The sequence below is a fragment of the Aquila chrysaetos genome, chromosome 26, assembly GCF_900496995.4.
Source record: "Aquila chrysaetos chrysaetos chromosome 26, bAquChr1.4, whole genome shotgun sequence".
NCBI classification, from domain to species: domain Eukaryota; kingdom Metazoa; phylum Chordata; class Aves; order Accipitriformes; family Accipitridae; genus Aquila; species Aquila chrysaetos.
Genome location: NC_044029.1, coordinates 2,942,399 through 2,963,810, shown reverse-complemented (window position 1 = coordinate 2,963,810; position 21,412 = coordinate 2,942,399).

Below are 21,412 nucleotides of genomic sequence, written 5' to 3'. Positions count from 1 at the left end.
AAGCATAGCAGTAAGAACACGTAATAGTTTAGATGCTATTGTAGTCTTTAATCTGCTAAGCATTTAGTTCCTTTTGTTACAATGAAAATAGTATATTTCTGTTATCGTGTCCAGAGAATTCTGGTGCAAATTGTAAGTTTTCTCCGACAAAGTTGTGTTTGACTATTTCTCTGATGAGGTGAAAGGTCAATTTGCTTATAGTTTCCATGCTTCATTAAAATTCAGCTTCTGTGCTGTGTAATGTGGGTAATATTAATTTTCTAAACATTGATGTACAGCAGCTGCTAACTAATTTCCATAATGGTTGTTCTATTCTAAGGGCATTAAACCTGAAACAAGGTGGATCCAAATGGAAAAAAATGTAGATGATTACTGGCCATCTGCCAAAAAGACGCTTGGGGACGTGAAATTTCTGGAATCACTGAAGGTTCATTTTGATCAAATATTCATATTCTGAGCCATGTGTCAACAATTTTACTGTTTAAAGACAAGGAGGTTGTGGAGGGGAATATTGACACCATCCTTCACGTGGGAGTTTGCTTTCAGACTTCTTATATAAAGGAAAATATGTTGTTAAAGAAGAATGGAGTTAACATTAAGATGCTTTCAAAGGAAGGTGCAAAAGTATCGGAGACACAAATTTCTTCCCTTGGGAAAAGGGAGCGTGGGGGAAGAGAGGTCATAGTAATGCACTCAGCTTTGAAGTCAAGCATAACCATATGCATGACCATTTGGGAAATGCTTCCTGTATTTTCATTTCCACGGATTCATTATACTAATGCCAGTAGACAAGACTACGTTTTTTTAACTGAGGGAGCTGCAGTCCTACATTAATAGACTCACATGCCCAGGTGGAGTCCCAGGCTTGGGGACCTGAACTGGTAAACCAGCCAACACCTTCTGATTGCATCCACTCCGTGACACTTTACTGCTCTGCTCCCCAAAGGCACCTTCTTCTGGGAGAAATTGCCTGCTGTGTCCCATTCGGTCCCGTTTTGCTTATTGCCAGATAGCTCACCCAGATCCATCTGCGATCAGCAATGACTTTCTCTAGCAGACTATTTTTCTATTCCTCAGCATTCCACAAACCGCCCCTCATTTTCTCCAGTGGATTTGATAAGCGGTGTTACTCGAACGTGCATCAGCTCACGAGCTATGCAGAGTGTGGTCGTGCAATTCGTCTTCATTACTGCTCCAGTTTGACTGCACGCCTCCGTTACGTAGCACCGCACATGACGGAGCGTTTTCTTCCTGGTAAGCTGAGCCAAAATGTGATAAACCAGGGAAGCTCTGTGCACAAACGAAATGGTGATGAGGGCTGTTTTGCCAGTGGAGGACTGATCAGTGCTCTAGCTATGCTAGCCCTGCTTTCTTATCGCTTCCATTTCCTCAACATATGTGCTATGAATATAAGTGTGAAAAAAATTAATAAAAAGACAGCCACAGATGGAGGAATTTCTACGGCTGGGAGATCCCTCTGGGCTTACTAAATGCCAGTCTGAGTGCTGTTTTCTTCGGTAGGAGCAATGAGAAGGGAACCAAGACAAGGCCAGGCATTTGGGGCCGTCCCTAGAAGAGGACAGTGGCACTGCCAGGGCTTATTAGCTGGGGTTCATCACAGAGACGACCCACCTTCCACATCAGATGGTGGGCAGAAATGAGGTTTTATACCTGCTCCTGACTGTGCAGACCCATTCTAACTGCCAGGCATTTGCATGTGGGAAATGTCAAATACAGCTTGGCAGTGGTCTATTTTTTACCTTGAATTTCCCTGCTGTCTAGGCTCCCCTGATTTCAGCCTTGTCCCCCTCCCTTATCCCCATCCCAGCAATGATTAAGTCAGCCATTGATAGGATTTGGCTGTGTGTAACCCATGATGAGAAAGTGTTAATGAACATCAGAAACAACTACCCAGCCTGTCTGGGAACTGCACTCACCCCTTCTGAATATTTCTGTGGCCTTCCAACTCACTTGTCAAGGCCTTTCCCTGCACGTGTGCAGACCTAATGAGAAGTTTCTCCATTGCCCTTTTTTTTTTTTTTTTTCTCTAACCTAGACAGAGCTGTGTGTTGCGGTGTGAAACACAGGCTTCATACTCTCTGCCCTTAACAGTGTGTCTAACAGGGACAATCTGGCTCTTCTGATGCAATACATGCCAATGAAATCCCCATGACAAATACTTTAAAAAGGTATTTTTGGTTCTTTGTGCTCTGGTTTTATGACATTAAAATGCCAAGCTGCATGCAATAGTGCATCTAGACCAGCTCCGTTTGATCTAAAGCAAGATTAAATCAAGGTAAGAACCAAGTGATATTTCAGTTTCCCGTAGTTTTAGTGACTTAGCTTAGTGGCTTCCTAAGCCAAAAACTGAGTTTGCACCTTTGTGATTAATAGTCCTTGATGGATGTTTCTTCTGTTAATTTATCTAACTGTCTTTTCAACTGCATTATACTGGGCCCCCAGTGAGACGAAATGGGAAATGAAGACTGTCTTTACTGATGAGAATCCTCACTCTTGGTTTTTTTTGTATTGATATCATTTAAACACAAGTGTAACACTTCTTTTTCTAATCTTTCAGAATAGCTCATTTCTGAAATTAGAAGAAACATAGCAATTCCCAGCCGGAAATGTAGTATTTCAGGAAACGTAGACATTGCTGTAAATAAGGGCTTTGAACAAGAGGGAAAAAAAGACTTCTTAGCTTTAAATATAGCACTGTAATGAAAGATTATCGTGTAGAAAATTAATGACTGTGTTTTGCCAAGCTGAACTGACTCTCCCCTTCTGCCCTCAGAATGGCCATTTGATTTTAACCCTGCTAAGAGCACCACATAAATAATTAAGGCTACCTGTTGGGATGAGCCTGAGGAAAGGGCAACGGGCAGGCAGCGCTGGGAACACTGGTCCTGCCGTGCAGGGCAGCACTGGGGACACTGGTCCTGCCGTGCAGGGCTGCATCCCCATTGCTCTCTCCAGATGCGGAGGACTTGGGACGACTCCCCATTGGCCCTTAATCCACCTCCTCTCCTCCAGGGTGAGACAGGTCCGGAAATAATATCCCCATTTTATAGGTTGGAAAAACTGAGGGGTTTATATTTATCACAGAAAAATAAGGACGAGCCGCACGGGCATTATTTCGGCAGAGAATTAACGAGCTGGGAATGCCAGCACCCGTTCTGAAAGATGTGGTCATGAGCTACCCAAAACAAAGGTGTTATGAAAGGAGAGGGAAAACACGGTTTTCTGTACTCCATTAAAAGTGTTGTTATGGTGCTCTCTGTTCTGTTACTCATTTTATTAGGAGAATAATTTCAGTAAACTACATCTGGCTTTCCTGAGGGCTGTCCCCTCAGGTTAAACAGGCTGTCTAAAAATATCTCCCCTTTTTTTTTAAATGTTCTTCCTTTTTATCTTCCTTTTGATGGCTTTTCATTTGAATTATTTCTCTTTTTTTTACGATTACATTAGCACGTTTTTCCCCTTAATTCTATAATCTTTTCAACTCTAGGCTCCTTTGTACTTTGTGCTTTTGTGCCCTTTTCTTCTCAAGTCCTTTTCATGTTTTCTCCCTTTTGTTTTTCCCTGGGAGCCTTTATTGTCATTTTATCCTTTATTTTTAGTCTTCAGCTGTACAGTAGGAAGTAATGCTAAGAAAATTGAAAAGGAAAAAGCTGCATAAGCCAATGTAGTAAAGAACAGTCATATACTGAGCCATAGGAGAACTTACAAAATGAAGGCACAGTGGTGAAGCCCATATACTTTTGGTCTCTGTGGTGCAATACTCATGAAAAATAAAACAGTGACATTTCCTTTAAAAAACAAAAAAGGAAAGCCAATAAACAAATAAAAAATCCACACCTGTGTGCGTCTATGACTTTGCTATAAAAATGGCCTGGAAATGGACCACTTTGCGATGAGAATCTGAGCTAAATCCCCCACGCATTGAGATAAATCTATTTTTAAGGCACAGATGTGAGAGAATTTGCCTGGAGACTCCTACCAAGTGAGCAGAACCTGACAGTGACTGATTTTGGCTTGTGCTGGAAGCTGACTTACTGTTTTATGAGTTAACAACTTATTGTTTAAATGCTTTAATGCTGATTTAAGCCAAGAGTGCCTGCTTTGTATAAAGAGGTATCAAACCAGCTATCTTTTATATAAATCACGTTCCTGATAAAGTCTCTTTTCCACTGAGGAGACAAACGTGGCCAATTAATATTGGGAATTTGGCAGATTGTTGCTACCAATAAACTGAACTATCTCTGTGTGCATCAAATCCCGTCCTCCTATTTTACTTTTCCCTGCTGCAACTAAAATTGGAGAAAAATAGAAGTTAAAAAAGGGAGGCTCCGAGCAGCAGCTCCCAGGGACGAGTGCTGAGCGCTCGCCCAGGCTCCCAATCTCACCTGCCGCGCAGATGCCAACAGGAGCTGGGGACACTATGGGGCTCTCACTGTCTCTGATCTCCTCACCAGGGCTAACAGAAAGACCTTGTTTTCTTTCTTGCTTATTGTTTTTGTGCCCCTCCTTACGAATTGCTCCCTTGGTGCTGTTGGTTGCCACCAAGCCCAGAGCCGTGGGCAGGTCCAGCCTCCACTCCCCTTGGCAGAGCTACTCCTTTAGTCCTGTAGTCTGTGAAGGTCTTTGTAGCAGAGCTTATTTTTAAGTATTTGATAGCATTAAGTATTGTTAAGAACTATGTGAAAATAATCTCACTGTTTCAATATGACTTGGTGCAAAACTATTAGCTGAAACTATGAACTGGGAGGAAAGAACAGAATTGGGTTGTGGGGTAAAGTCAGTTCAAGAGTTTTCTCATCAGTGTTTCAACCATAAAGATCGGGCAGGTTCTAGATACATCTAAAGCAACAGGCAGGGGACCTGGACTGGAATTCAGCTTCCAGTGTCTAGAAAGAGTCACTCACCAGCCCCAGCACTTGTAGCCAGCAGGGCAATGTCGAGGTAGAGCCAGTGTCCCATCCACAGGCTTGAGCCGGAGCTCAGGCTCAGGCTTGTAACCACTCCACTGCTCACCCCTTTTTGCACCAGGCCACTGTGGGAGGCAGGAGGCGCAAAAAAAGGTCTAAATGTCTGCCACTATGGACTTGCAGGGCTCATGTGATTAGCCAGCTGCATCCAACTGTTCTACAAATATCTCTCCCCCACTCCCAAAAAAATCATAAATTACCATCTAAGTTAAATTCTTCAGTCAGAAGCCCTGGCAGAATGATACTGTTATAATTTTTTATGGAAACATAACCAGGGATGATGAGTTCTTGGGCTGTGATGTTTATTAAAGTGTTTATTGGAACCTTGCGGTACAGTAACAAATGATATCGTAAAACAAATTGGGCTGTTTCTAATCAGCAAAACAACTCAAAACTGAGATATCTGAGGCAGATGCATTTCTTTCTTTCAATTTCCATTCCATGAAAAATTACCGATATCTTTCTGAAATCTTTTCAATCACGCTAAGTTTAGAGCAGTGTACTAGCAAGAATGTCCTTTCTCCTATCCTATATATTTCACCACCTATTCTGTAATTATTTTGGTCTACTTCAGAGTCGACACATCCCTGAAGTCAATCCCTCTGTCTTTGTTTTGAGAGTCTAAAATTTTCAATAGTCATGGCTTATAAACTCAGAGGGGACCACTGCAGATATTTAATATGTCTTAATGTTTTATTCAGACTGTAATTCCCTAAATTATTTTTCATTTGAGCTAGGTGTTTAGAGGGTTAAATTCAACCTTTTCGAGGATCGCAGGGTCGATCATAAAATCTTGGTAACCCTGCTTTCTGTGAGTGATGGTCCCCTAGCCATACCTTATTCTTTTTGAGATGCAGGTCCATCTTAGCACATCTAGCTCTGAAGACGTTACTGATGTCCTCTGTGTTGGGCTGTCATATTTCTTCTCTCTGCTCTCCTGTTTCCCTCCTCGCAAGCCCCTGCTCGTCCTGTCTGCTGAGACTGTAAATTCTTTGTCGCGGCGGCTTTCACGGCCGGAGCTTCTGTCAGCTTTGCGCGGCTGCCGTCGCGGTGCCGTGGGGCCGGTGCACGGCTGACGGCTCCGGTTTGTTCCCCGTGGCCCCGCAGCGAGAGCTTGGGCTGGCAGCAGCCGTGCCAGCACACGGGCAGAGCTAAGGCGTCAGGGCTGGGAAAAAAGGAGTACTTTGCTCGGAGGTCAAGAGTCTTTATGTCAAGTGCACAGGCAGAGGCGTGAAAGGCTTGCGTCGGCTGGGGGAGAGAGGTATCAGGGACCGGGAATGGGAAATGCCTGGGGAGAAGGGAGAGAAGGAAGAGGGCTGAGTGGTGCAGAGGGCTGGAAAGTTTCGGTGGTTTGGGGAGGTTTGGGGACACTATGGAAGACTTTCGGTGGTGCTGGGTGACAGTACAGGTCTGCTCCCTCCTCCTCCCTTCTCCCCGTGAATCCGTGCCCTTGCACAAACGGCGTGGGGAGGGGGTGAAGGTAAAGACATGGAGATCAGCGGTGCAGCGAGCCCGTCCCTCTCTTTCCACCCTGGAGAAATCCCCCCCCCCACGGCACCACGGCTGGAGCCCAACCGCTGGGCAGCGGTGGATCCAGCTGTGCAGGGAGACAGAGGTGTCCGCTCCGAGGGTAGCTGGGGTGGCTCGGACAGCCGGTCCCCGTCCCTTCCAGCAGAAAGGACAGGCAAAAGCGGGCAAAAGAGCCAAAGCTGCGGCAGCCGGTGCCGATCATAATTTTGCAGCCACCGGCAGTTAGCCGTCCGAGGCAGCTACGTGCTCTGCCTGCGCCTGAACTTTGCTCCGGCTGATCTCAAGGTGAAAGGATGATTCAAAATGATAAACTGTGTATGTGTATCTACTCGGAATAAGGGATATCTTTTAGCTTTGGAGACTGGCGAGCGAGCTGAGGAAAACCACTTTAAATAACATGAGATGGGGAAGCATATTTTACCTGTTTATCAGCATTTGATCTAAACCTACTTATATCTATTTCTGCATATTCTACAGATGCAGAATTGAGGCTTAGAATGAGCGGTGGTTTAGGCTGAGCGTATTTGTCCTAAAACACCTCATCTTCCCCACAAACAATCCCTTCAAAATGCAGATCTGTGGAAAGAAGGTTCATGCTCACCCCAGCATGAACGAACGCTGAAGCTGCTGTCACACGCACTGTCACGTCTCCGGCCACAGTCTTGCACGGGCACACAGTGCTCATTTTTCAGCCACAACTTTTATAATTCCCTGCCTAACACAAGCTGTGAGAGGGAGCATCTTCCTTTGACACGCAGATTTTCTGTTTACACAGGTAACTTCTACCTTGGAGACTGGAGCAGGGGGGGGCAGGGGGTCCACCCCCATCAAAATTTTATAAATCTTGCTAAGATTTTTTCATTACTGTTCTGTTTTAATAGTAATATGAATAATGCAATGGAGGTAACGACAAGCTTCATTCAAACTTGTTGCAACATGTAACAGTTTACAGCATGTCGTAACTATTATATAAGAAAACTTCCATAGTTTTTCTTTTCTCTTTATTTTTAGGAGGCTGGAGGGTGTTACCAAGTTCTCATGAGTTTGTGCACTGGCACAGTAGTCTTCAGTGGGGATTTTGCTGGTTAATCCTAGCAGAGATCGACATGTGGTGACAGAGGCTGAGCATGAAAAGGAGCACATTGGAGAAAGTTAAGATGCTAAAGGCCTTTTTTTTTTCCTGACATACAACAATTTAATATTCTCATCTTGTTTAGTATTATCTTGATGATGAGTAACCTATAGAGAATGCCTTTTCTTGTGCTTTGTGACAGAACTCTCTTGAACCTCCCTTGTGTTCAACATGCACACACACACATGCACCAAAAACTTCCTGTTGCCATCCCTACCAGCTCAACGTTGTCTTTGTCCACGAGTCAGCTTCAGTGTGAAGTGGCAAAGATTTACAAAACTCAGGATGAAACCTGGCTGGAAGGCAGCACGTTGTAACTGAGCAGAGAGGCCAATGCCAGCAATCTCTCCGTGGAGAGAGATGTTTGATTTTCTTAACTTGGACAACACAGTAGTCAACCAGGAGGCTCAGGGTTGACCCAGAGATACCATGTGAATATGTCATTAAAAGCCAAACTTTCGATAATCCTTGATTTTAGCATTGCAGATAGAAAGACCGAGGAAATCACAGCAATATTTGCACGTTATTCTCTAAATATTTCTTCACTACCGCAATACACTCGTACCCGTAATTTACTGCCCTCTCCAACGAAAGACAAACCTGGCCTTTTTTCACAAAATGGGGGCACGGGATGGAAGGCAGGGACATAACTGACAAAACCAGAGAAAGGACAAAGTTGTACGCCGACTCCGAGACACGAGGCAAGGCCAGAGCTTGCAGAGGCAACGGAGAGCTGGGGGACGTGACAAGGGAATTCCCGGTGGAGGTGGCGTGGGGAGAGGCATGGGTGAGCCAGACAGGACTAAACAGCTACATTTGAGATGGTCCAGAGGGGAGGGAGTGTAATCAGTGTTAATTAATTACGCTGTGTTTATTTTTACTCTGTTATTCAGTGCCCCAGGTGCTTTACTGGTGGAGAGGGAGGGCACACTAATAAATTGGTATTGCTGCTTATTATTATGTACTAATTTGTTGCAGCAGTTTGTGGGATTTTTTTTTAAAGCAAGTCAATAAAGATAATATTCCTCAAAGGTGATTTCCAGATAAGAAGGCAGTTTATCAGTACTCCCAAATTTCAGCCAGCTGTCATTAAGTGTGTCTCGTCAGCTTGTGAAGGGCTTTGTAGCTGGGTCAGGGCTGCTGGAGACGGCTGCAAGGTTGCTAAGGGAACCGCTCTGTCCTGAGATTATTCTTATGCATCAAACTTTCATCTTGCAAAATTTCTGTAGGCAAATCACTGTGAGATGAATGCTAATATGCTGCACAACTGGGACAAGTGGGCTGAGGTAGCTAGAAGGTCTGAGTCACATTTGTTTGATTTCATTTTCGTATTAGGTGTGTGCACAGATGCATATCTAAGAGGACATAAATATATGGTATTACACATGCATTTGTGCTTCTGATATACCGTACTACAGGGATTGTCATTAATAATATTTGGGTTTGGTGGGGGGGACACCTAGGGTTTTTTGGAAGGTGCTGCGCCAAAAAAAAATCAATGTAAAGGTTATGAGAACAACCTTAAGTTTGGTGGGCTTTGGATCAGGCTGAAGTGCAGGCAGTCTCACTGGAGCATTTCTGTCTCTAAAACAGGAGGCAATAGGCACTCAGACAAGCAATACGGCTTGAACTGCACAACTCTCGGAGCTGAAAAATTTTGGCTAAGAATTTGAAACAAACTTACCCCTAAGAAAAAGGCAATAAACCCTTTAATGTGTGCAGAGAGTAGATCACATGTCTCTTTTTCAGGTCTCACCTTATCAGAGAGGTCCATAGATAGTCTAGCACACTGCACACCATTTATCTATCTCAAAAAGTAGAAGGGTTGAGTGAACCCTGCTGGGATTTAAACCTTTGTTTCCAGGGTGTCTGGATATTTCAAAGCTGATACTTATACTACTAAGCCAACCCCTCTGGCTTAGTTCATTATACAGTGCAGCAGCTTATAGTGAACTCTGACCTGTAGTGAAACTCTTGAAAGTGAAAATCCAGAATAGTTCCAATCTTGGTGCTAGCTTCCAGCAAGAGTATAATTGGTTTATAAACAATTACAAAAGTTACAGAATTTAGTGTACTTTAACTATTGCTTGCTGCAATTTTTTAAGGCAATATTTGAATTTTACACAAGCCTTCATCTTAAATAAGTCTTACATTGGAATGACATGTCTATGACATGGGATACAGTCCATCAAGAGAGGAATGTGATTCCTTTTTGGTCTCAGAAGTTCCCTTGTATTTTCAGCAACTAGCTAATGGGCTGATTTAACATCAGTAAAAAAATTAAAAATTAAATGTTTGAAAAGATTCCTTGTCAACCAAGACCACTACCCCTAAAGAATACAGGCTTGACAGACCATCTGACTATTATAAATTGCTCAGCTCTGCAATCTGCAGGAGCACAGAAGTCTGCTACAACATAGTCTTGTTTGCGTTTGTACTGACGAGTCTGAGATTGATGCAGTTCATAAAGACGAACAGATAACTTTCAATGTCTGACTTAGATCAGCCTTCAGCAGACTGTAAGAAGTAAGTTTTGACCTATATCAGGATTAAGACCTGCAGCATTCCAAATTAAAGTAAATTAAACTTTTGTCATATCATCTGGCTCCACTAGAAAATTCAGTTTACAGGCAGAGTCTGGGCATGCACTTCCATATAGGGAAATGGGTGGCAGTGGAAGAGAGGATCATGCATTTTTCTTTGAAAACATGGTTCTTTGAAATTATGTAATTCAGAAATGTGGCATTCTTATTATAGCATGACAATCCATGGATAGAAATGAGGCAAGGTTTGTAGGGGGAGATAATATCTTTTATTAGACCCAGCAGATTGTTGGAAAAAAACAGACAGCCTTCCAGCTACAAAAGCCATTTTTCAAGGCTGAAATAAAAGCAGCATCTTCAGTGTTAAAGGCAACTGAACAGTTGGTCTGAGTTTAACTTGATTACGTTAAATAGTTAGACTATCTGGGCAAGAAAGTGGTTGGTACCTGTGGAGCAAAAGAGTGGTGTAAGCAAGGATAAAGTTGATAAGGTCATTAGCTCCTATTGGGCAAAAAGAGAAAAAGACAGATAATTCATTGTCTGTGAAAGATGGAGGGGCTTGGAGAGGGAATTACAATGTGCCATAAAGCCAGTCTCTCTATTTAGTCTGTAATTTTTAGTGTCCAGCAGGGGTGTGCCTTTTAGTTCCCCCACTCCTCTTCTGAAGGGGGTTTGTACATCTCCCTGGAGGGTTAGGCCTGAGCAGTTGCAGGTAGAGTGGCTATTTTGTGAAAAGAGTCCTTCTGCTAACTGGGAGCTTCTGTCCTTTACTGACGATCTCTGTGAGTTTTTTCCAGTGTGTGGTTATTGTGATTTTACTGCCATGGAAACCACATGGGTATCTGTCTCACTGGCCAGCGCATAGCGTGTGCTGGGATGTGCTTGTGCAGGAGCCAGAGGTTTTGATGCTTCTGTAGTGGTGCATTTACCGTGGTGGTCATGGGGATGCGTTGGCAAGTCTCACGTGTGTCGCTCAGATGCCGTATGGTTCACAGAGCCATTGACATTTTGATTGGAAGAGTGCTCACTTAGTCCAGAGTCCTGCTTAAGCAGGTCTATGGCAAACACTAAATCAGACTTTGTGGCTTTGTCTAGCCAAGCAAGTATTGAAAACTTGCAAAGACAGAGATTCACCACGTCCCTGGGAAGCCTGTTCCACTGTTGCCCTATGCTCCTAGTGAATAAGTCATTCCTGATGTCCACTCTGAACCTTCAAAGCTGTGATTTGTTGCCATCGCACGTTTTTATACCATCTGCTGTCTACTAGAAAATTGTGGATCTGTTGACTTTGTAACTCCCCTTCAAGTTGTTGTAGGCTGCTTTTAGATTCTACCCTTATGGATCCTCTTTAGCAGACTAAACAAACCCAGCTCCTTTGATCTCTCTTCATTGGCTATAAGCCCCGTGCTCAAGACTGTCACGGTGCACTCCACCAAACCCTCCACAGCTTTTTGAGGGTGCATTCTGTGTCATCATCCATGTTGTTCATGAAGATATTGGACAGTATCAGCCTCACAAGCGCATCAGCCATATCTTTCACCACCTGCTGAGGAGTCCTATCCAGTCCTATGGATTTCAATACATTGTTGGCTGTCCTCCCCGTATAGCACTGATGTGTGCAGAGATCTGGGAGCAGGTTTTCCCTGAGACAAAAAGTCATTGAGTACTTCAGCCTTTTCCATACTGTCCATCACCAGGTTTTCTCCCATTCAGAAATGGACGCACATTTTCTCTGAGTTTCTTTTCACTTCTGTCATGCTTGTACAATCGCATCTTGTTAGCTTTTATGTTCCTTTCCAGTTTTAGCTCCAACTGGGCTTTGGTCTTTCTGGTTTTGTCCCAACATGTCTGAGCAATACTTTTATACTTTTCCTTTGTTGTCTGCCCTTGTTTCCACTTCTTATGTGCTTTGCATTTTAGTTCATTAAGAAGCTCCTTAGTTAGCCAAGTGGGCCTCCTGCCAAAATTCCCAGTCTTCCTGAACAATGGACTGAACAAGCAGTGCATGTTGATCTCCAGAAAACTTGCTTTGGGCAGTGAACTTAGTGAGACTGGAGGGGGTGGGGGTAGGGGTGGGAGGCAATGTGCTGCCAATTTATTTTCCAAGGAAGGAAATAAATTCCAACTTTCTTCAAGTATGGATGATAATTCAGTAGTATTTTCAAGGCTGGGGTGTTACCCAGGCAGCTGCATACAACTGATGTGACTTTTTAAATGAAGTGACTTTGTATATGGTAGTGTGGTGATTTGGTTAAACATGGGGTCTATTTTCAGAGTTGTCTCACACATGATGATCCTTTTTTGGTAGCTCTGGGGGGCGTTGGGTAGATGTTGTAAGGAGTTCCTCAAAGCTAATACACCGGTGTTTCAGAATCTGAGTGTATACCCCAACCTTTTTGTTTTGTTTTAAATGATTGATTGGTGATTAAATGACTGTAGAGGTGGGTGCGCTGGCCTTGGCTCTGGATGTATTCTATCTATTCTTTATGTTCCTGATTGTGACCAGGAAATTAGTGTTTGTACAGAAAATTATTAATGCTGTGGTGGAAATCGATAGGGATTCTAGGTTTTCAGTCCAGATGATGAAGCTTTCTTAAGTTTGTTTGTAGTTATTTAGAATCTCTTTTTCATTGTGACTCCTACAGCATATTGTGGGAGCATGGTCTTCCAGCTGTGAACATGTCTGAAGAAAGCATTTGTTATTGAAGGCAAAGTTTGGGGGGCTAAGGGTAAAATGCATAAGCTGGTCTTGGTGTTGAGGTGCTCCTTCTATCCTACAGAAGCTTCTCTATTCTAGTCTAGCATTCTTCATTGCTCTGAAAGTACCTACTACCTTTTTTCACCGCTAAATATAAACATAAAATCTAGAGCAATTTTTCTCTACTTGTTTTCAGCTCTGAAGAACACCACTTCTTTTTCAAACCTAATAAAAGATATACTTGTTTTTCTCTTCCAGCTACATCAGTTGATCTAATAAAATGTATTACTTCTCTCTACAATCCTCTTCTTCCTCTGACTCAAAGAACGTAGTGGAATGGATGTGAATAGCTGCTCCAATCCTCTCCTTCATTTGTGTCTCCTCTCATTGAGCCACTTGCATGGCAGGAATAATAAAAATCACAGAATCGCAGCATAATTTAGGTTGGGAGATTTCTTGAGGTCATCTTTTCCAATCAGTTACTCAAAGCAGATCTAACTCAGATTAGCTAAAGGTCTTGTTCAGTTATTTTAAATGTCTCCAATTTTCTCCATGCTCCACAGCTTTCTGAGCAACCTGTCCCATGTTTTATTACTCTCACTGTAGACCTTTTTTCCTTAATATCCAGTCAGAATTTGCATTATTGCAACTTGTGTCTATTGCTTCTCACCTGCCACTAAGCACCTCTGAGAAATCTGGTCCATCTACTCTATACACTTCCCCGAGGTAGATGAAGGCTGCACTAAGATCACCAGGTAGCCTTCTTGTCTTCAGACTTGACAAATGCATTTCTCTTAGCCCCTCATACATCATGTGCTCCAATAGTCAGTCATCTTGGCAGTCCTTCACTGTCAGCATCTTTCTCCTACTTGAGACTCCAAAGCTGTATCCAGTACTGCAGATATGGTCCCACTGGTACTAAGTATGGGGAGACAATAGCTTCCCTTTCTAGTCTTGCTAGCTACACCGTTGCTAGTACAGCTTGTATGTGGTTGGTTTTTGAGGGTTCACTGCTGACTCATGTTCAACTTCTTGTTCACCAAACCCCACAAATCTTTTCCTGCAAAGTTGCTTTCTGTCCACTTGGTCCCCAGCCTGTACTGGACTTGTGCAAGGGATTATTCACTCCCAGACGCAGGACTTTGCACTTACCTATTTTGAATTTCATGAGGTTCACCTCAGTCCATTTCTCCAGCCTGTCCAGGTCTGTGAGTGGCAGCCCTGCTCTCCAGCATATCAACCACCCTCCTGCTCCCCATTTAGTGTCATCTATAAACTTGCTGAGGGTGCACTCCAGCCTAGTGAGCAGGTTGCTAATGAAGACGTTGAACAGTCTTGGCACAGGTATCAATCTCTGTGGGACTCCACCAGTAAAAGACCACCGGTTGGACTTTATAGTGTTGATGACAACTGTCTAAGCCCAGCAGTCCAGTCAAATTTTTATTCACTGTATTGTGCACTTGTGCCATCTGTGTTTCACCAGGTTGGCTGTAAGGATGCTATGGGAGACAATGTAAACAACCTCCATTGCTTTCAGGTCATCCACAGATCTGTTCATGTCTTCATAGAAAATTAAGCTGTTTAGGCAGTTTTCCCTTGGTCAATCCATGCTGTTCTGAGTCACCTTCTCATCTTGCCCGTGCTCAGAAATGACACAATCCTCCCAGGAGAATTTGCTTCATAATCTTCCCAGGGACTGAGGTGAGGCTGCATGGCCTCTATTTACACGGATCCCCCTTGCCCTTCTTGAAGACATGAGTGACATATTGGCTTTTTTCCAGTCATTAAGAACCTCCTCTGATCAAAGTCTTTTGAGGGTGATGGAGGCCTTGCAATGACGTCAGACAGACCGCCTGGCACCTTTGCCTGCATCCCATCTGGCCGCATGGACTTGTGTGTCCAGCTGGCTGAAGTCATCCCTGACTCGATCTCCTTCTACTGTGAGTAGTGTTTTGTTCACAAAGAATCTGCTAGTAAGCTCAGGAACTTGGGAGGGCAAATCTTTCCAATAAAAAATGAGGCAAAAAAAGAATTTAGCACCTCAGTCTTTACCAAGTCTTCTGCCACTAGGTTTCCAGGCCCACGGTTGCCTTTGCCTTTTTTTTGCTACCAATATACGTCTTGTTGCTCTTCACATCCCTTGCTAGTTTCATCTCCAGTTGGACTTCCTTAACTCCATCCCTGCAGGCTCAGGCAATGTCTCCATATAACTCCTGGGTAGTTGTTCCCACTGTTTCCTTCTGTGCCCTTATCTGCTGCACTTGAGTTCAACCAGGAGGTTCCTGCTCATCCACGCCAGCTGCCTCCTTCATTTGCTTGACATCCTGCACATCAGAGTGGCTGTTCCTCTGCTCTGAGAAGGTCGTCTTGGCCATCAACCAGCTGTCCTGGGCCCCTTTGCCCTCCAGGACAAATAAGTAGTAGGACCAACTACTAGATTTATAAGAGCAAGTTAAACTATTTTATTGTAGTTTCAGTTGATTGGCATGCAAAAGTAAGAAAGAAATCAGCTCAGTGGGGCTAGAGGCAAGAGATAAAATGTCAGAGGGGACTCGTGTTCAGAAGAAATCTTTCTCTTGTCTTCTAAATCTGAGAAACACAGGCATCAAGCAAGAAAAATTTTATATTAAGAACTTTCTTTTTCTTTTCAATTTACTTTGATCAATATACTATTATCTCTACTAAAAGAAACACTCTTTCTATAAAAAGGTGCAGTATGGAACTGCCCATCAACCAAGAAGCCAAGAGTGATTCTCTCCAGAAGAATATTTTCTAGTGAAGACATCCTAAGTTGAAAAGTATCTTCTATAAAACTTCAAAAAATTGATGTGGAAGAGACAGCTATGCTGATGTCTCTTACTTAGGCAGGTTGGTTCTGAAAAGTCTGCTGAGACCCATTTTATTTGCCCTCTCAGTTTACTTTCCCTTATGTTTATACATAAGTTTTACATTTTGAGTCTCAGTGGCTTCTGAAGATGTTTAAAACATATTCTAGTTTCGCACCTAAAATAATACTCATGCCACTATATTTAAGACTTGATTTTGCACAGCAAAAATCCTACAAATTAAGTAATAGGAGTGAAAAATTTAAAAAATCTGAAAAATCACTTCTGAGCGTGCTTGTATCTTCAGCTGAATATAAGCAGAATAGAGTCAAGTCCCAGCTCTTCCGTGATGCCATCCCACACCCTTTGTCCAGGACCAGGTTGAAGAATGGTGAAAACAGTCCCTGAGAAAATTCACAGGATGACAATGTAGGTCTCCCATCACAGGCACACATGAAAGATTGCTTTGTCTTAAAGAAGTGAGAGCGGTTCTCTGTTATAAACCAAACTACTTTTATTTACGTTCTTTAGCAATTTGTAAACTCTTGACTGTGGCACTGGGATTTGGGGAGAGAGGGAGAAGAGGTGTTGCTGGGTTTTTTTAAAGTTAATAATTTAAAGTCTCATCTATTTTAAGTTAAACCCTATAAGGGAACTTCAGCTCAGGCTAAAAACCTAACAGCCAAAAGGAGAAACCTGTGACATGGGTCTGAGGATCATTGTAGCCCACGTTAGCATATAGAGACCCCAGTATAGCAAGAGCCTGGATTTCATCTCAGTATGCATTGTCAATGTTTCTACCTCCACTGCTTTTCTGTCCTCTTGACTTGGTGACGTCCTTTCCTTACTTCTAACCCCCTCCTCCAGTTTGAGGGCTGCATGAATCTGCCCAGTCCTGTCACAAGGGTGCCACAGGTAGAAACGAATGTCCTCTCACTGCATGTTAAACCACAAAGTTACTTTCTTCCCATTGCACCTACACTGCTTAGGAACAGAGTAGAAATCTTTCATCGAGTATTTCAAGGTTAAGCAAGCGGTGGTCTGCTGGCAAGTTCAGATTTCAATGACCTTTCCTGTTTGGGTTGGCTGCCAAAATTATAACAAAGCCAAAAACTTTGAAGAGGGCAGGCCAGATGGCATACGGGTTTGCAGACCTCTGCTATGATACTGGTCCTAGCTGATGCCAGACTCTTGTGCCTTAATTCTCTAACATGGCTACCTTGCAGAGAGCATATGTGCCCAGTTCCAGACCTTCATGGGAACCAGAAATGAATGCAATGTATCTCCTGAACCAGAAGCCATCTGGCTTCATTTTGCATTCTGCGATTAGCACCTCAGTGTCCATCATCCCAAGTGTGGAGGATGATTTGGTCCCATTAAAGGGTCTTCAAGCAGCTAGCTGCAAGATACAGCTGGCACCAGCTGAAAAGTCCCTGAAATCAACTAATTGCTTGACTCTGGCAATGGTATGTTCACTCCCTTGCTGCGAGCTCTGTGGATTGTCCTGCTTCCCATGTCATTCATCCACCTTTGGTCTTGCAAGCTTCAGCGCACTCATCCGCACTGGTGCAGGGAGGACAACCTCATTCAGCACCATAGCGGTTCATTCAAGGCTGCCTGAGAGTGTTACAGGCGAGCACGTTGCAGACCACTTAGAGACAGGACAGATGCAAGAAGGTCCTTGCTAGCAATGGTGTGTTTCTGGGGTAGATATCAGACTTGTCGGCAGCCCAGACGCCTTGCAGCACGAATACACACGAGGTACCCTTGGAGGCACTGCAGGGCCTGCAGGAAAAACACAAATTATCATCTCCGGAGTGCTGTGTTGGCCATCAAAAGCAATCTTGCAGGTGCCTTGATACCCACACACCAAACTGCCTGCCTGAAAGCACCACCACATACCCAAGCGTGCTGAAAACCTGCCAGTGCCTCCGTTTTGGGTCAGAGTTCCCTGAGCGCCTAAGCAAAGGCTTCCAAATGTACTAAAAACCATCATGTCCAGAGAAATAAACGTCCACTTCAGGTCCATTGCACTTCCCATAACTCGACCTTACTCCTCTCAAAGGCCCCAGCAGGTTAGCTGTGGTCTAAGCGCTCCCGGGTCACTTGGACCGCAGGGAGATCAATTAAATTCACAGCTGTGCCCACCTTCGGCATAGTCGCCAGTGCCGGGCAGCTCCCCATCCGGAGGTGGGATGGCTCCCTGGCAGAAGCCCAGGCCGTGCGCTGCTCCCCCGGAGAGATGCTCTTCAGCCGACGTTAGGAGCCATCTCCGTTCCCATTCGGCCAAAAAGCTGTCTCCAATAGCTTCTCCTGGGGCTGTGCACTCAAGACCTGTTCAGTCCATTTGGTGCTCCTTCTCCCTCCTTCATCCTTCTCCAGCCATCACTGCTTCTCTCTTCTTCCTCTGCTTTTTTAAAAAAATAAATAAAATCAAGTAAATGGAATGCAAAAAATGTCCCTGCAGTGTAAGATAGTGCAGTTAAATTCTCCAAAAAGGCAGAATTTAACTTTCCAGATTGACTGTTCCCTGCTACAGATCTACTATTCCTGCTTTTTCTAGTACTGAGTAAATATATTAAGGTTGTAACAACTACAATACTTCTCTATTAAAATTTTAAGAAATGCTTATGCCTTTGTGCATCACAGTTCACCACATTATTGCTTATCTACCTGCAGCTGTGGTACAGAACATATCAAAATGGTACAGTGAATCAAAAACGGTAACAAATGACCTGTCCCACTGTCACACCATTTAATCCTAAGATCCAACTACATATGTGCTCCTTTTTAAAAGTTTATCCTATATTCAATCCATAGTCCAACTGCTGTGCCTTTCCGGTTAAATTAAAGCAAACAAAGATTGTTCGTTTCTATCTATAAATTAACACACAAGGCAAATCAGAAGGTAGGGCAATGCTCTCTGTTAAAGACCTTGTAGATATAAGAAGCAATAACATATTGAACAACCTGGCTAAAACTCTGTGTGTTTACCTTCAAAAAAGAAGCAAAAAATAATTTAAATAGCTCTCAATTAAAAGAATAATGAAGTTTGCCATTTATAGTTGTATAATTATCGAATTTGCTCCACCTTGGACCATTCTCTAACTGTCTTTTATTGTTTGGCATGACTGACAGATTGGATATTGATAAAACAGTATCTCCTGGAAAATCCTTTTAATTGTTCCACAGATAATGTAAACACATGCCAGATTTTGAGATCTTTTACTTGGTTTTCACTAATCTGGTTTCTTTTAAGTAGGATTTTTAAAACCCTTATCAGAATATATTACTGAAGGAAATCTAAAACTGCTCCTCAAGCTTGTATGTCATTCTGGGCAAGAGATAATTGCTTTCTACATATATTTTAAAAAGATCTCTGCAAAGTGACAGTGATTGGAAGTTCAGAACCACCTCAAACACGCAGGCGAAGAAAAACCAACAAAGTGCCAGTGGCACTCGTAGGAACTGAGTGGTGAAGTAGTGTCCTCCAGGCCCAGCTCGCTCAGATGCTCTCGGAGAAGAATGCTGGGGGAAAACATTGAACTGAAAAAGTAAGTGATTTACAACCTCATTCTCATAAAATGACTGTCATTGTTCTTGCAGGCTAAAAAACTAGAGCAAGCACAATGGGCCACTGAGCTAAAAATGCGGTACAAACGAATTTCCATAATCACAGCCAGAAAAATCCTGCAGCTGGGCATATCTAACCTAGTCCTGCAAAGTACTAGGCTACCTTTGATATAGGTATCATGAAAATGGATGAATGATATGGTTGAATGAAATGGTACTTCAAAAATATCTTTTTTAATATAGAGAAACCACAGGCAGGACTTGGAGATAAGGGAAAACATTAGAATTAATTTTGTGCTCTTTCACCTTCATTTCATTCGCACTTTCTCTGCCATTCTTCTCCTTCTCAATGACTTGGGCACTACAAACCAGTGTAGTAATTAAGACTATTTTGGCATGGTTTGTGTAGATTTTTTTGCCCCTCTATAACCTGCATGTCTCACAGATAATGCCTGATTCCCAATCCTTTCCTCTCAACAGCATAGTTTAAAAACAAACAAACAAAACCCCAACTACTTCAATATTGCTTTATCATATGTGTCAATAGGGTTTAATCCACTGCCATCCACTGAACTGCTGAATTTGGTCTTGGAATAAAATTGTAAGATTGTCTGGTGTAAAACATATGAACCAAACAGCGATGATACAACAGAAGAGCATCAAAACCACCCCTAATCAAATATTTTGTGATGGTCCCTATGGAGCTTCTGCTCCTCAAGCTTCACCAGAGACTTTTTCTTTGAGTCATTCCTGCAGCCTGTCCCAGTCTACAGTTTAAGTTCTTTTGTGGAACACAGCTATTCGTGTTGCTTCAGATCCTGCTGATTTCTTATTAGTGCACCTGCAGATCTTTAAATCTGCCAGCACAGAGGCCCAATGAGCAACTGATTGCTTTGCAGATTTGAAGATAGATTTTATTTTAGGTGCCTAAAAATGCAGATGGGTATCTAGTGAGATTTTCAAATGCCCATCATCACCTAGCTCCCATAGCTTTTATAATTTCTTCTGCATTTTCAGAAGATAGTTTTATCTCTTTGGCAGGGCTTCAAGGTCAAGCTGGCACACAAATTAAAAACACAGGGGGAAATTAAAATCCATTTCTGCAAAGCTTATGATATTTGAACCTTGGAGCTTCTATTTAGGCATGGTTAAAAATGGAAATGCCCTACTTCTTTTAAGTCATATTTTTTACCTAATAAATAATCTGCAACTTCTGGTTTTAGAAAAAAATCCAATTTTCTTACAGTTTCTCATAATATCTGACTTCCTGCAGAGCTGCTACATTGTTCATCCAAATTCAAAACCCACATAAAGCAGCAGAAGAAAACATAAGTACATGAGTAATCAGAACTGTGCTTATTAAATCACTAGAAATTGTCCATCTGCTGATGACAAAGAGCTGATGTAACTTGGAGGGTTGCACTTTGGCATATATCAGGAGAAGCCAGGATAACAGCCTACGCTCTGCAAATGTGTATATGTGTAACTGGAACTTCTTACAATGATAGAAACAGATCCATGAATAAATTTGTGCAGATTAGGATCATATAAAATGCACAGGCTTGTGTAAAGTCTTACAAAGGGACGTAACTAACTTGTACTGCAGTCTCTGGGCTACTGAAGTGGGCAGAAGGTTGAACGTGCTTTGGACCACCAGACCTTTACAACAATTATTGCTCTTTTGGTAGCATGTCAGGATGGTACCTGGCAAACCCTGGTACTTAACTAATGAATAGCAACCACCCCATTTAATTTTGTATAGAATCCCTGAACCATTGCATTACGTCCTGGGCACAGTTTCAGCTGATAGGTCTTTCCTCTGACATCTCTTGGTGTCAGCTCCTTTTTCCTCTCCAGCCAGTCAGTGAGGAAACTCTGTTGAGCTTGCTAGCAATCAACCACTGAATGAAAGAGATTACTACAATCAAGCATAAAATATCAATGCAATTGAACAGAGTAGTCTAATTTTACTCCTGCCTTCAAACATACTGAGTATATGCAATATTTAAGTCTGAAATTCTTTTTAGCTTCGTTTCCTTGGGAAATGAAGCTTCTGCATATACACTACATCTTCAGACATATTTCCTCTCTCCAAACAACATCGAACCCCATAGGCCAAATTT